At 44.9% G+C, this 15,615-nt stretch overlaps 3 pseudogenes; 2 read left to right on the forward strand and 1 right to left on the reverse strand.

Annotated features, from left to right (window-relative positions):
- Positions 1-2,125: 2,125 nt before the first annotated feature.
- LOC134913027 (5S ribosomal RNA) lies at positions 2,126-2,244 on the forward strand (annotated as a pseudogene).
- A 3,147-nt stretch (positions 2,245-5,391) lies between these two features.
- On the reverse strand, positions 5,392-5,509 carry LOC134912259 (5S ribosomal RNA; annotated as a pseudogene).
- A 7,523-nt stretch (positions 5,510-13,032) lies between these two features.
- On the forward strand, positions 13,033-13,151 carry LOC134913029 (5S ribosomal RNA; annotated as a pseudogene).
- Positions 13,152-15,615: the final 2,464 nt, after the last annotated feature.

The following is a 15,615-nucleotide window of genomic DNA, read 5'->3' on the forward strand; positions in this document are numbered from 1 at the left end:
TGAAGTGATATGGAGCTGCAAGATACAGCAATGGACTACTGTACTGTACAACTATATACTGTTGGTCACCAAAATGCTGCACTGTACTACTATATACTGCTCACAACAATGCAGCACAGATATGGATACTTGAAGTGACACGGAGCTACGAGATACAGCAATGGACTACTGTACTGTACTACTATACTGGTGGTCACCAAAATGCTGCACTGTACTATATATATATATATATATATATATATATATATATTATACTGGTCATACAACAATGCAGCAGATATTGAGCACTGATGATCAGGATACTGTCTAGAACTGAGCACAGATATTTGCAGCACACTGAGCACAGATATGGAGCTTTTCAGGGAGAGAACGTAGCCACGTCCTCTCCGTTCAATCTCCAATGCATGAGTGAAAATGGCGGCGACGCACGGCTCTTTATATGGAATACGAATCTCGCGAGAATCCGACAGCGGGATGATGACGTTCGTCCTCGTTCTGGTTAACCGAGCAAGGCGGAAAGATCCGAGGCTGCCTCGGACCCGTGTAAAATAGGTGAAGTTCGGGGGGGTTCGGATCTCAACAAACCGAACCCGCTTATCTCTACTCATAACACATAAGGCAATAAAGAGTTTGAACAGCACTTGTGTGTAAATATTTGCAGCACACTGAGCACGGATATTTGCAGCACACTGAGCACAGATATTTGCAGCACACTGAGCACAGATACGGAGCTTTTCAGGGAGAGAACGTAGCCACGTCCTCTCCGTTCAATCTCCAATGCACGAGTGAAATGGCGGCGACGCGCGGCTCTTTATATGGAATACGAATCTCGCAAGAATCCGACAGCGGGATGATGACGTTCGTCCTCGTTCGGGTTAACCGAGCAAGGCGGGAAGATCCGAGGCTGCCTCTGACCCGTGTAAAATAGGTGAAGTTCGGGGGGGTTCGGCCATACACCACACACTCCATGTATAATTCATTGCAGGGACCAGGAGAGAAAAACGGAGCCTACCAGCAGGAGCCAAGGGTGGGCTAACCGATTTCACCCAACACAGTAGGACCGTGCTTGGGTGTCAGCCTGGGCACACTATTCATAGGTAGCCTGATAATCAGAGGAGGCTAACCCAGAACCCTATAAGTTAGTTTCACAACAACAGCAATATAAGCTGTTTAACTTTCTAACAACCTTATCCGTTTTGATCACATCATTCAGCAGGATTGTGTATCCCGGTGGTCATAAACTCTGAGGGCCTCTGTCTGCAGATATTATATGCTTATCCACAGGTGTAATCCCACATACTTAACCATAGGTGTAATTCATAACACCATGTAGCCCACTGGCTGTTCTACCTTTTTGAGGCTTCTGTCTGCAGACAGTACACGCTATCTATAGGTGTAATTACAGCTGCTTATCCACAGGTGTAACTGTATAAATGCTTTGAGCTCACCACGGTGACTCTATACCTCTGTGTATACACACAAGTGCTGTTTAAACTCTTTACTGCCTTATGTGTTATGATCATATCATAGGTGCAATTACAGCTACTTATCCACAGGTGTAACTGTTACAGCTGTTTATCCACAGGTACAGCTGCTTATCCACAGGTTAACTGTATAAATGTTTATAACTCACCGCGGTGACGCTATACCTCTGTGTTTACACACAAGTGCTGTTCAAACTCTTTATTGCCTTATGTGTTATGACCATATCATAGTATAGGACTGTGTAGCTTGTTAGTTACACTCTTATGGGCTTCTATCCGTAGCTACTACATGCTTGCCCGCAGGTGGAATTCTTATCCACAGGTATAATTGTATAAAAATTGTCATATGTTTCACACTGTTTATTCAATTTACCTTTAGTTTGGTTATAGGTCAGGTAATGGTATTTTCACCGCCAACAGGTTGGAAAAGAGAATAAAACCACTCATATTCCCTCTTCACCATCATAGACTCTCATTGGTGATCCAGAACCTTCACCTACGGCAGTTTTCCAACTGGTAGGTTTATCCTACTGCCTAACACCAACATCAGATCCCGCTCTATATCTTATATCTTCTATCTGGATATTTTCCATGAACTCTCATCAATGATTCTGGAGAAGAGGTGATTTAGGACTCCTGTGACCTACTACCACACCATAGTTGCATGTGCCCAATCTCGTCCGATCTTGGAAGCTATACAGTATAGGTCCGTGTCAGTACCTGGCGGGAGACCACCTGGGAATACCTGGTGTAGTAGGTTGGAGACTCGGGGACACTCCGGTCTAACATTGACAGCAAGCTTCACTCTGTTACTATACCTTTTCCCATTACTAACCTCTGGCGGATAACCCAGATGCCATCTTACCACATATCGTTTGGAAGATAAGGACCATCACCTTCACTCTCGGATGCAATCAGACCCACATTCTGCATGTGGCTAAGCAGATACAGTGTGAGGCATAAGTGAGCCAACATTATAGGGTAGCACAAGCTCATACAGGCTGCGCAAAACAATCCAATCTAGGATTGTCAATACGGGTTAATCATTCCCATCACTACTGCTGCTTATTTTTATACAGATATTCATCAATGTGTTTTAATTTTGTTAGGGGACTATATTTTAACTAATAATGAATAAAAGTTAATTCTTATACCTCCACTACAATACACATTGACATACGTCCCTTTCCTAAGAGTGCACCAACCAAAAGTCTTCTTTCTTCTTCTTTCCTTGTACTTTAAATTGTATACTGACTTTTTGGTGTGCCACCAGCAGGATTGATAGTGACTACCTAGCCACATAAATTAGTAAATGCTGGTTTCTCTCTATCCATAATAATTTGGATTTATTCTAGACTGTTGCGGAGTCACCCCCATTGATTTGAATACTGTTCCTGCAGTTTGTAAAGGTTAAGTGATCGCTCAGTTTCTTGATCAGCCATGCTTCTGCATGTGTGGTCTGATGACTGTGTATGTGCAAGTAGAGAATAAAGGTGTGTACACACGGTGAGATAAATCTGTAAGATTTTGACTATATAGTCAAAATCTTAAGGAAAGTTAGTGCACATCTCATGGTGTTAGGCAGCTTGCGATACCGATTCGTAGGGGTGTATCTAGGAGTCCGAGCGCCCTGGCAAAGTAAGGGACTAGTGCCCCCCCATATTTGAAATGGGGAAGGTGCTTGTGCTGAAAAAGGGGTGTGGCCACTGGCCACACAATAGTACCCCTGAAACAAATTAACCACAGTATTGGAACTTATACTTATTCACATTACACTGCACAGTAGTATCCATTATTCACATTATGCCACACAGTAGGGGATCAGTATGTAATCCCGCTGGACGGGATCCCGGCGGTCGAAATACCGACGCCGGAATCCCGACCACACAATCCCGACAGGGGTGGCGAGCGGAACGCTGCCCCTTGCGGGCACGGTGCTTCGCTACGCTCGGCACACTATTATATTCTCCCTCTATGGGTGTCGTGGACACCCACTGAGGAAGAATATGTCGGGATTGTGCCGGTCGGGATTCCGGCGTCATTATTTCGACCGCCGGGATTCCATCCGTGGGATGTTGACCGCATCCCCACAGTAGTACCCATTACACACATTACGACACACACTAGAGCCCCTTATTAACATTATTGTACACAGTAGTACCCCTTATTCATCTTATGCCACATAGTAGTGCTTACACAGTATACATATATATACACACACATATGTGTGTGTGCGTGTATGTATATATATATATATATATATATATACAAATAAATTTCAGCCACCGGGCTCATGTGTATATATATATATACATGTATATATATACATATATATGTGTAGATATATGTACAGTATTTATATATATATACACACACACACACACACACACACACACACACAGACACACTAGTTTTACGGACCCAGCATATACTGGGTCACCTCAGTCCCCACCCCCGTGATTGGCTCCGCCCAGTTCTGGAAACCCCCCCATGCAAATCCTGCGTTTGCCACTGCTGGGTGGGTTATTTTGTTTCTGTGCAGGGTAAATACTGGCTGCTTTATTTTTACACTGCAATTTAGATTTCAATTTGAATACACCCCACCCAAATCTAACTCTCTCTGCACATGTTATATCTGCCCCACCTGCACTGCACATGGTTTTGACCAATTGCTAACAAATTTGCTGCTGCGATCAACTCAGAATTAGGCCCAATAGAAGTTAAAAATATATTTAACTTTTTTTACACCCATTCACTTTGCATAAGTTTCAACATGGGGCATAATTCAGACCTGATTGCTCCTCTGCAAATTTTCAGAGGGCTGCGATCAGATAGTCGCCGCCCATAGGGAGTGAAAACCAGCTCAGTGCAAGTGTGCGAATGCATGCGTACGCCGCACGAAAACTTCACCAGACAACGGACATCTGCAAATTCATTCGCAACCCACTCACCAGCGAACGATTTTTCCAGTCTGTGCGTAGTCCAGGACTTACTCCTACAGCGCGATACAAACAGGCTGATCGGGGCCGTAGCGGACATGACACTCCCAGAAAACGTAAAGTTACCACCCACAAACATCCGCTTCCTGTCAATCACCTTGCGTTCGCCTAGCGATCAAAATTTTCACAACATTCTGTCGCTGTTTGTGCTCGCACCTGCGCATTGCGGTGCACACGCATGCACAGTCATTCGATAATTGGCCGATGTGCAAATTCGCACAACAGTGATCACGTCTGAATTAGGCCCATGGTCTGCAATAGTGCTCATAAAATATAACACTCAGCACAAGCTCTACAGAACTGCTCATTAAGGGGTCTTTTTATTACTGTAATTATTGTGTTTTAGACCCAATAATTATCATTTTTAATGTTTGCTTATTACGGCAATAAGAATTAATGTACAGTATTGTTAGGATTTGAAAATTATCACATCCATGTGGCCCGTTCCTGCAGTTTGAAGTACAAGGAAAGAAGAAGAAAGAAGACTTTTGGTTGGTGCACTCTTAGGAAAGGGACGTGTGTCAATGTGTATTGTAGTGGAGGTATAAGAATTAACTTTTATTCATTATTAGTTAAAATATAGTGCCCTAACAAAATTAAAACACACTGATGAATATCAGTATAAAAATAAGCAGCAGTAGTGACGGGAATGATTACCCCATATAGACAATCCTAGATTGGATTGTTCTGCGCAGCCTGTATGAGCTTGTGCTATCCTATAATGTTGGCTCACTTATGCCTCATACTGTATCTGCTTAGCCACATGCAGAATGTGGGTCTGATTACATCCGAGAGTCAAGGTGATGGTCCTTATCTGCCAAACGATATGTGGTAAGATGGCATCTGGGTTATCCGCCACAGGTTAGTAATGGGAAAAGGTATAGTAACAGAGTAAATCTGCTGTCTTCAACCTACTACACCAGGTATTCCCAGGTGGTCTCCCGCCTGGTACTGACACGGCCCTATACTGTATAGCTTCCATGATCGGACGAGATTGGGCACATGCAGTATGGTTTGGTAGTAGGTCACAGGAGTCCTAAATCACCTCTTCTCCAGAATCATTGATGAGAGTTTATGGAAAATATCCAGATAGAAGATATAAGATATAAGGAGTAATTCTGAGTTTTTCGCTCGCTAGGAACTTTTTGCAGTGCTGCAATCAGATAGTCGCCGCCTATGGGGGAGTATATTTTCGCTTTGCAAGTGTGCGAACGCTGTTGCAGCAGTTTCTGAGTAGCTCTGGACTTACTCAGCCGCTGTGATCAGTTCAGTCTTTTTAGTCCCATAATTGATGTCAGACACCCGCCCTGCAAATGCTTGGACACGCCTACGTTTTTCCAAACACTCCCAGAAAACGGTCAGTTGACACCCACAAACGCCCTCTTTCTGTCAATCACCTTGCGATCGGCTGTGTAAATGGATTCTTCGTTAAATCCATCGCCCAGCACCGATCCTCTTTGTACCTGTACGACGCACCTGCGCATTGCAGTGCATACGCATGCGCAGTTTTGCCGAGATTTAACCTGATCGCAGCGCTGCAAAAAGTTACTAGTGAGCGATCAACTCGGAATGACCCCCATAGAGCGGGATCTGATGTTGGTGTTAGGCAGTAGGATAAACCTACCAGTTGGAAAACTGCCGTAGGTGAAGGTACTGGATCACCAATGAGAGTCCCTGATGGTGAAGAGGGAATATGAGTGGGGTTACTCTCTTTACCAACCTATTGGCGGTGAAAATACCATTACCTGACCTATAACCAAACTAAAGGTAAATTGAATAAACAGTGTGAGATATATGCCAATTTTTACACAATTATACCTGTGGATAAGTATTCCACCTGTGGGTAAGCATGTAGTATCTACGGATAGAAGGTCATAAGAGTGTAACTAAAGGGCCCTACTCACTGGCCGACCCGCCGCCGAGCTGCCCGACGGCGAATACGGCCGACGAGCGACCCGGCGGCGGGGGGGCAGTGACGGGGGGAGTGAAGTTTCTTCACTCCCCCCGTCACGCGGCTCCATAGAACTGCAGGCAAATATGGACGAGATCGTCCATATTGGCCTGCATGCACAGCCGACGGGGGACCAGCGATGAACGAGCGCGGGACCGCGCATCGTTCATCGCTGGAGCCTCCACACTGAAAGATATGAACGAGTTCTCGTTCATTTATGAACGAGATCGTTCATATCTTTCAAAAAATCGGCCAGTGTGTATGTAGGGCCTATTACAAGCTACACAGTCCAATACTATGATATGGAAATTTTTCGTGTTTTGTGTTTTGGTTTTGGATTCGGTTCCGCGGTCGTGTTTTGGATTTGGACGCATTTTGGCAAAACCTCCCTTAAAACTTTTTGTCGGATTCGGGTGTGTTTTGGATTCGGGTGTTTTTTTTTCAAAAACCCCTCAAAAACAGCTTAAATCATAGAATTTGGGGGTAATTTTGATCCTATAGTATTATTAACCCCAATAACCATCATTTCCACTCATTTCCAGTCTATTCTGAACACCTCACAATATTATTTTTAGTCCTAAAATTTGCACCGAGGTCGCTGGATGACTAAGCTAAGCGACCCAAGAGGGCGGCACAAACACCTGGCCCATCTAGAAGTGGCACTGCAGTGTCAGACAGGATGGCAGTTTTAAAAACTAGGCCCCAAAGAACACATAATGCAAAGGAAAAAAAGGGTGCAATGAGGTAGCTGGATGACTAAGCTAAGCGACACAAGTGGGCGGCAAAAACACCTGGCCCATCTAGGAGTCGCACTGCAGTATCAGACAGGATGGGACTTAAAAAAATTGTCCCCAAACATCACATGATGCAAAGATAAATAAATAAAAAAAGAGCTGCAAGATGGAATTGTCCTTGGGCCCTCCCACCCACCCTTATGTTGTATAAACAGGACATGCACACTTTAACAAACCCATCATTTCAGCGACAGGGTCTGCCACACGACTGTGACTGAAATGACTGGTTGGTTTGGGCCCCCACCAAAAAAAGAAGCTATCAATCTCTCCTTGCTCAAACTGGCTCTATAGAGGCAAGATGTCGACCTCATCATCATCCTCTGATTCCTCACCCCTTTCACTGTGTACATCCCCCTCCTCACAGATTATTAATTCGTCCCCAGTGGAATCCACCATCTCAGGTCCCTATGTACTTTCTGGAGGCAATTACTGGTGAATGTCTCCACGGAGGAATTGATTATAGTTCATTTTGATGAACATCATCTTCTCCACATTTTCTGTAAGTAACCTCGTACGCCGATCGCTGACAAGTTGACCAGCTGCACTAAACACTCTTTCGAAGTACACACTGGAGGGGGGGCAACTTAGGTAAAATAAAGCCAGTTTGTGCAAGGGCCTCCAAATTGCCTCTTTTTTCTGCCAGTATACGTACGGACTGTCTGACGTGCCTACTTGGATGCTGTCACTCATATAATCTTCCACCATTCTTTCAATGGTGACAGAATCATATGCAGTGACAGTAGACGACATGTCAGTAATCGTTGGCAGGTCCTTCAGTCCGGACCAGATGTCAGTTTTCGCTCCTGACTGCCCTGCATCACCGCCAGCGGGTGGTTTTGGAAATCTGATCCTTTTCCTGGCAGCTCCAGTGGCGGAAGAATGTGAAGGAGGAGCTGTTGGCGGGTCAAGTTCCGCTTGACTTGACAAGTGTATCACCAGCAGGTCTTTGAACATGTGCAAGAGAGATACAACGTAGGCATTAAACCTAGGATCAAGCACGGTTGCCAAAATGTAGTACTCTGATTTCAACAGATTGACCACTCGTGAATCCTGGTTAAGCGAATGAAGGGCTCCATCCAGAAGTCCCACATGCCTAGCGGAATCGCTCCGTTTTAGCTCCTCCTTCAATCTCTCCAGCTGCTTCTGCAAAAAGCCTGATGAGGGGAATGACCTGACTCAGGCTGGCAGTGTCTGAACTGACTTCACGTGTGGCAAGTTCAAAGGGTTGCAGAACCTTGCACAATATTGAAATCATTCTCCACTGCGCTTGAGTCAGGTGCATTCCCCCTCCTTTGCCTATATCATAGGCAAATGTATAGGCTTGAATGGCCTTTTGCTGCTCCTCCATACTCTGAAGCATATAGAGGGTTGAATTCCACCTTGTTACCACCACTTGCTTCAGATGATGGCGGGGCAGGTTCAGAAGTGTTTGCTGGTGCTCCAGTCTTCGGCACACGGTGGCTGAATGCCGAAAGTGGCCCACAATTCTTCGGGCCACCGACAGCATCTCTTGCACTCCCCTGTCATTTTTAAAAAAATTCTACATCACCAAATTCAATGTATGTGCAAAACATGGGACATGCTGGAATCTGCCCACATGTAATGCACGCACAATATTGGTGGCGTTGTCCGATGCCACAAATCCGTTTGCGAGATGCTTTTACTGGTGCCGCCGCTGCTGTTCTTGCTGCGGGAGGCAATATATCTACCCAGTGGTCTTTCACAGTCATATAGTCCTGAGTCTTCCCTACTCCACTTGTCCACATGTCCGTGAATAAGTGGACATTGGGTACAACTGCATTTTTTAGGACACTGGTGAGTCTTTTTCTGACGTCTGTGTACATTCTCGGTATCGCCTGGCTAGAGAAGTGGAACCTAGATGGTATTTGGTACCGGGGACACACAACCTAAAGAAATTCTCTAAGTCCCTGTGAACTAACGCCAGATATCGGATGCACGTCTAACACCAACACAGCTGCCAAGGCCTGAGTTATCCGCTTTGCAACAGGATGACTGCTGTGATATTTCATCTTCCTCGCAAAGGACTGTTGGACAGTCAGTTGCTTACTGGAAGTAGTACAAGTGGTCTTCCGACTTCCCCTCTGGGATGATGATCGACTCCCAGCAGCAACAACAGCAGCGCCAGCAGCAGTAGACGTTACACTCAAGGATCCATCGGAGGAATCCCAGTCAGGAGAAAACTCGTCAGACTTGCCAGTGACATGGCCTGCAGGACTGTTTGCTTTCCTGTCTAAGGAGGAAATTTACACTGAGGGAGTAGGTGGTGTGGTTTGTAGGAGCTTGGGTACAAGAGGAAGGGATTTAGTTGCCAGTGGACTGCTTCCGCTGTCACTCAAAGTTTTTGAACTTGTCAATGATTTCTGATGAATGTGCTCCAGGTGACATATAAGGGAGGATGTTCCTAGGTGGTTAACGTCCTTACCCCTACTTATTACAGCTTGACAAAGGGGGTAATTCTGAGTTGATTGCAGCAGGATTTTTGTTAGCAGTTGGGCAAAACCATGTGCACTGCAGGGGAGGCAGATATAACAGAGAGTTAGATTTGGGTGGGTTATTTTGTTTCTGTGCAGTGTAAATACTGGCTGCTTTATTTTACACTGCAATTTAGATTGCAGATTGAACACAACACACCCAATTCTAACTCTCTCTGCACATGTTATATCTGCCTCCGCTGCAGTGCACATGGTTTTGCCCAACTGCTAACAAAGATCCTGCTGCGATCAACTCAGAATTACCCCCAAAGGCAACACACGGCTTGACACCAGTTGTCCGCATTTCTGTTGAAATAATTCCACACCGAAGAGGTGATTTTTTTGGTATTTTGAGCAGGCATGCCAATGGCCTTATTCATCCCACGGACAACAGGTGTCTCCCCGGGTGCCTTACTTAAACAAACCACCTCACCATCAGAATCCTCCTTGTCAATTTCCTCCTCAGCGCCAGCAACACCCATATCCTCATCCTGGTGTACTTCAACAGTGACATCTTCATTTGACTATCAGGAACTGGACTGTGGGTGCTCCTTCCAGCACTTGCAGGGGGCGTGCAAATGGTGGAAGGAGCCACCTCTTCCCGTCCAGTGTTGGGAAGGTCAGGCATCGCAACCGACACAATTGGACTCTCCTTAGGGATTTGTGATTTAGAAGAATGCACAGTTCTTTGCTGTGCTTTTGCCAGGTTAACTCTTTTCATTTTTCTAGCAGGAGGATGAGTGCTTCCATCCTCATGTGAAGCTGAACCACTAGCCATGAACACAGGCCAGGGCCTCAGCCGTTCCTTGCCACTCCGTGTCGTAAATGGCACATTGGCATGTTTAGTTTACGCTTCTCCTTAGACGCTTTTAATTTAGATTTGTGGGTCATCATTTTACTGAACTTTTGCTTTTTGGATTTCACACGCTCTCTACTATGACATTGGGCATCGACCTTGGCAGACGGCGTTGATGGCATTTCATCGTCTCATCCATGACTAGTGACAGCAGCTTCAGCACTAGGTGGAAGTGGATCTTGATCTTTCCCTATTTTACCCTCCACATTTTTGTTCTCCATTTATTAATGTGTGGAATTATATGCCAGTAATATTATTATATCAATAGCAATGGCCTACTCTTACTGTCCTACTATATACTGCTCACAACAATACAGCACAGATATGGATACTTGAAGTGATATGGAGCTGCAAGATACAGCAATGGACTACTGTACTGTACAACTATATACTGTTGGTCACCAAAATGCTGCACTGTACTACTATATACTGCTCACAACAATGCAGCACAGATATGGATACTTGAAGTGACACGGAGCTACGAGATACAGCAATGGACTACTGTACTGTACTACTATACTGGTGGTCACCAAAATGCTGCACTGTACTATATATATATATATATATATATATATATATATTATACTGGTCATACAACAATGCAGCAGATATTGAGCACTGATGATCAGGATACTGTCTAGAACTGAGCACAGATATTTGCAGCACACTGAGCACAGATATGGAGCTTTTCAGGGAGAGAACGTAGCCACGTCCTCTCCGTTCAATCTCCAATGCATGAGTGAAAATGGCGGCGACGCACGGCTCTTTATATGGAATACGAATCTCGCGAGAATCCGACAGCGGGATGATGACGTTCGTCCTCGTTCTGGTTAACCGAGCAAGGCGGAAAGATCCGAGGCTGCCTCGGACCCGTGTAAAATAGGTGAAGTTCGGGGGGGTTCGGATCTCAACAAACCGAACCCGCTTATCTCTAGTCATAACACATAAGGCAATAAAGAGTTTGAACAGCACTTGTGTGTAAATATTTGCAGCACACTGAGCACGGATATTTGCAGCACACTGAGCACAGATATTTGCAGCACACTGAGCACAGATACGGAGCTTTTCAGGGAGAGAACGTAGCCACGTCCTCTCCGTTCAATCTCCAATGCACGAGTGAAATGGCGGCGACGCGCGGCTCTTTATATGGAATACGAATCTCGCAAGAATCCGACAGCGGGATGATGACGTTCGTCCTCGTTCGGGTTAACCGAGCAAGGCGGGAAGATCCGAGGCTGCCTCTGACCCGTGTAAAATAGGTGAAGTTCGGGGGGGTTCGGCCATACACCACACACTCCATGTATAATTCATTGCAGGGACCAGGAGAGAAAAACGGAGCCTACCAGCAGGAGCCAAGGGTGGGCTAACCGATTTCACCCAACACAGTAGGACCGTGCTTGGGTGTCAGCCTGGGCACACTATTCATAGGTAGCCTGATAATCAGAGGAGGCTAACCCAGAACCCTATAAGTTAGTTTCACAACAACAGCAATATAAGCTGTTTAACTTTCTAACAACCTTATCCGTTTTGATCACATCATTCAGCAGGATTGTGTATCCCGGTGGTCATAAACTCTGAGGGCCTCTGTCTGCAGATATTATATGCTTATCCACAGGTGTAATCCCACATACTTAACCATAGGTGTAATTCATAACACCTTGTAGCCCACTGGCTGTTCTACCTTTTTGAGGCTTCTGTCTGCAGACAGTACACGCTATCTATAGGTGTAATTACAGCTGCTTATCCACAGGTGTAACTGTATAAATGCTTTGAGCTCACCACGGTGACTCTATACCTCTGTGTATACACACAAGTGCTGTTTAAACTCTTTACTGCCTTATGTGTTATGATCATATCATAGGTGCAATTACAGCTACTTATCCACAGGTGTAACTGTTACAGCTGTTTATCCACAGGTACAGCTGCTTATCCACAGGTTAACTGTATAAATGTTTATAACTCACCGCGGTGACGCTATACCTCTGTGTTTACACACAAGTGCTGTTCAAACTCTTTATTGCCTTATGTGTTATGACCATATCATAGTATAGGACTGTGTAGCTTGTTAGTTACACTCTTATGGGCTTCTATCCGTAGCTACTACATGCTTGCCCGCAGGTGGAATTCTTATCCACAGGTATAATTGTATAAAAATTGTCATATGTTTCACACTGTTTATTCAATTTACCTTTAGTTTGGTTATAGGTCAGGTAATGGTATTTTCACCGCCAACAGGTTGGAAAAGAGAATAAAACCACTCATATTCCCTCTTCACCATCATAGACTCTCATTGGTGATCCAGAACCTTCACCTACGGCAGTTTTCCAACTGGTAGGTTTATCCTACTGCCTAACACCAACATCAGATCCCGCTCTATATCTTATATCTTCTATCTGGATATTTTCCATGAACTCTCATCAATGATTCTGGAGAAGAGGTGATTTAGGACTCCTGTGACCTACTACCACACCATAGTTGCATGTGCCCAATCTCGTCCGATCTTGGAAGCTATACAGTATAGGTCCGTGTCAGTACCTGGCGGGAGACCACCTGGGAATACCTGGTGTAGTAGGTTGGAGACTCGGGGACACTCCGGTCTAACATTGACAGCAAGCTTCACTCTGTTACTATACCTTTTCCCATTACTAACCTCTGGCGGATAACCCAGATGCCATCTTACCACATATCGTTTGGAAGATAAGGACCATCACCTTCACTCTCGGATGCAATCAGACCCACATTCTGCATGTGGCTAAGCAGATACAGTGTGAGGCATAAGTGAGCCAACATTATAGGGTAGCACAAGCTCATACAGGCTGCGCAAAACAATCCAATCTAGGATTGTCAATACGGGTTAATCATTCCCATCACTACTGCTGCTTATTTTTATACAGATATTCATCAATGTGTTTTAATTTTGTTAGGGGACTATATTTTAACTAATAATGAATAAAAGTTAATTCTTATACCTCCACTACAATACACATTGACATACGTCCCTTTCCTAAGAGTGCACCAACCAAAAGTCTTCTTTCTTCTTCTTTCCTTGTACTTTAAATTGTATACTGACTTTTTGGTGTGCCACCAGCAGGATTGATAGTGACTACCTAGCCACATAAATTAGTAAATGCTGGTTTCTCTCTATCCATAATAATTTGGATTTATTCTAGACTGTTGCGGAGTCACCCCCATTGATTTGAATACTGTTCCTGCAGTTTGTAAAGGTTAAGTGATCGCTCAGTTTCTTGATCAGCCATGCTTCTGCATGTGTGGTGTGATGACTGTGTATGTGCAAGTAGAGAATAAAGGTGTGTACACACGGTGAGATAAATCTGTAAGATTTTGACTATATAGTCAAAATCTTAAGGAAAGTTAGTGCACATCTCATGGTGTTAGGCAGCTTGCGATACCGATTCGTAGGGGTGTATCTAGGAGTCCGAGCGCCCTGGCAAAGTAAGGGACTAGTGCCCCCCCATATTTGAAATGGGGAAGGTGCTTGTGCTGAAAAAGGGGTGTGGCCACTGGCCACACAATAGTACCCCTGAAACAAATTAACCACAGTATTGGAACTTATACTTATTCACATTACACTGCACAGTAGTATCCATTATTCACATTATGCCACACAGTAGGGGATCAGTATGTAATCCCGCTGGACGGGATCCCGGCGGTCGAAATACCGACGCCGGAATCCCGACCACACAATCCCGACAGGGGTGGCGAGCGGAACGCTGCCCCTTGCGGGCACGGTGCTTCGCTACGCTCGGCACACTATTATATTCTCCCTCTATGGGTGTCGTGGACACCCACTGAGGAAGAATATGTCGGGATTGTGCCGGTCGGGATTCCGGCGTCATTATTTCGACCGCCGGGATTCCATCCGTGGGATGTTGACCGCATCCCCACAGTAGTACCCATTACACACATTACGACACACACTAGAGCCCCTTATTAACATTATTGTACACAGTAGTACCCCTTATTCATCTTATGCCACATAGTAGTGCTTACACAGTATACATATATATACACACACATATGTGTGTGTGCGTGTATGTATATATATATATATATATATACAAATAAATTTCAGCCACCGGGCTCATAAGCCAGCCCTTGAAGCTATTAAAAGCCGCACACAAGGAAAAGTGTTCACACATAAAAATCAATACTATATGTAGGTGCTAGAGTCCATAGGTTCAAATTGTTACAGACCGATGCTCCCTTCTTCACAATTCCTTATGTTTTTATTCTTATCTACATGTATATGATCCAATGAATCCGTCACGGTTAAAGGTGCCCCGGTGCCATCCAAAGATAATTAAATAATAGTAATATTCAGGGAGGCGGCATTTAAATGGACTTCAATACATTATTAAGCCATACTGCGATTACAGCAAATGTGTAACATTTCAGAATTTTATTCCTTCTTCAGAGAGCCTGAAGTAATAAAATTCGGAAATGTTAGAACTAGAGATGAGCGGGTTCGGTTCCTCGGAATCCGAACCCGCCCGAACTTCAGGTTTTTTTACACGGGGCCGAGCGACTCGGATCTTCCCGCCTTGCTCGGTTAACCCGAGCGCGCCCGAACGTCATCATCCCGCTGTCGGATTCTCGCGAGGCTCGTATTCTATCGCGAGACTCAGATTCTATATAAGGAGCCGCGCGTCGCCGCCATTTTCACACGTGCATTGAGATTGATAGGGAGAGGACGTGGCTGGCGTCCTCTCCGTTTAGACTAGAGTACTAGAGAGAGACACAAATTTTGGGGAGCATATTATTAGGAGTACTACTTGCTGCTGATAGTGTGACCAGTGACCACCAGTTTAATTAATCCGTTCTCTGCCTGATAAAAAACGATACACAGTGTGACACAGTCACATACCATATCTGTGCTCAGCCCAGTGTGCTGCATCATATGTAATACTGTATATCATTATCTGACTGTGCTGAGTGCTCACTGCTCACACAGCTTAATTGTGGGGGAGACTGGGGAGCAGTTATAGCAGGAGTACATATTTTAAGTACAGTGCACACTT

The sequence above is a fragment of the Pseudophryne corroboree genome, chromosome 4 (genome assembly GCF_028390025.1).
Source record: "Pseudophryne corroboree isolate aPseCor3 chromosome 4, aPseCor3.hap2, whole genome shotgun sequence".
Classification (NCBI taxonomy): domain Eukaryota; kingdom Metazoa; phylum Chordata; class Amphibia; order Anura; family Myobatrachidae; genus Pseudophryne; species Pseudophryne corroboree.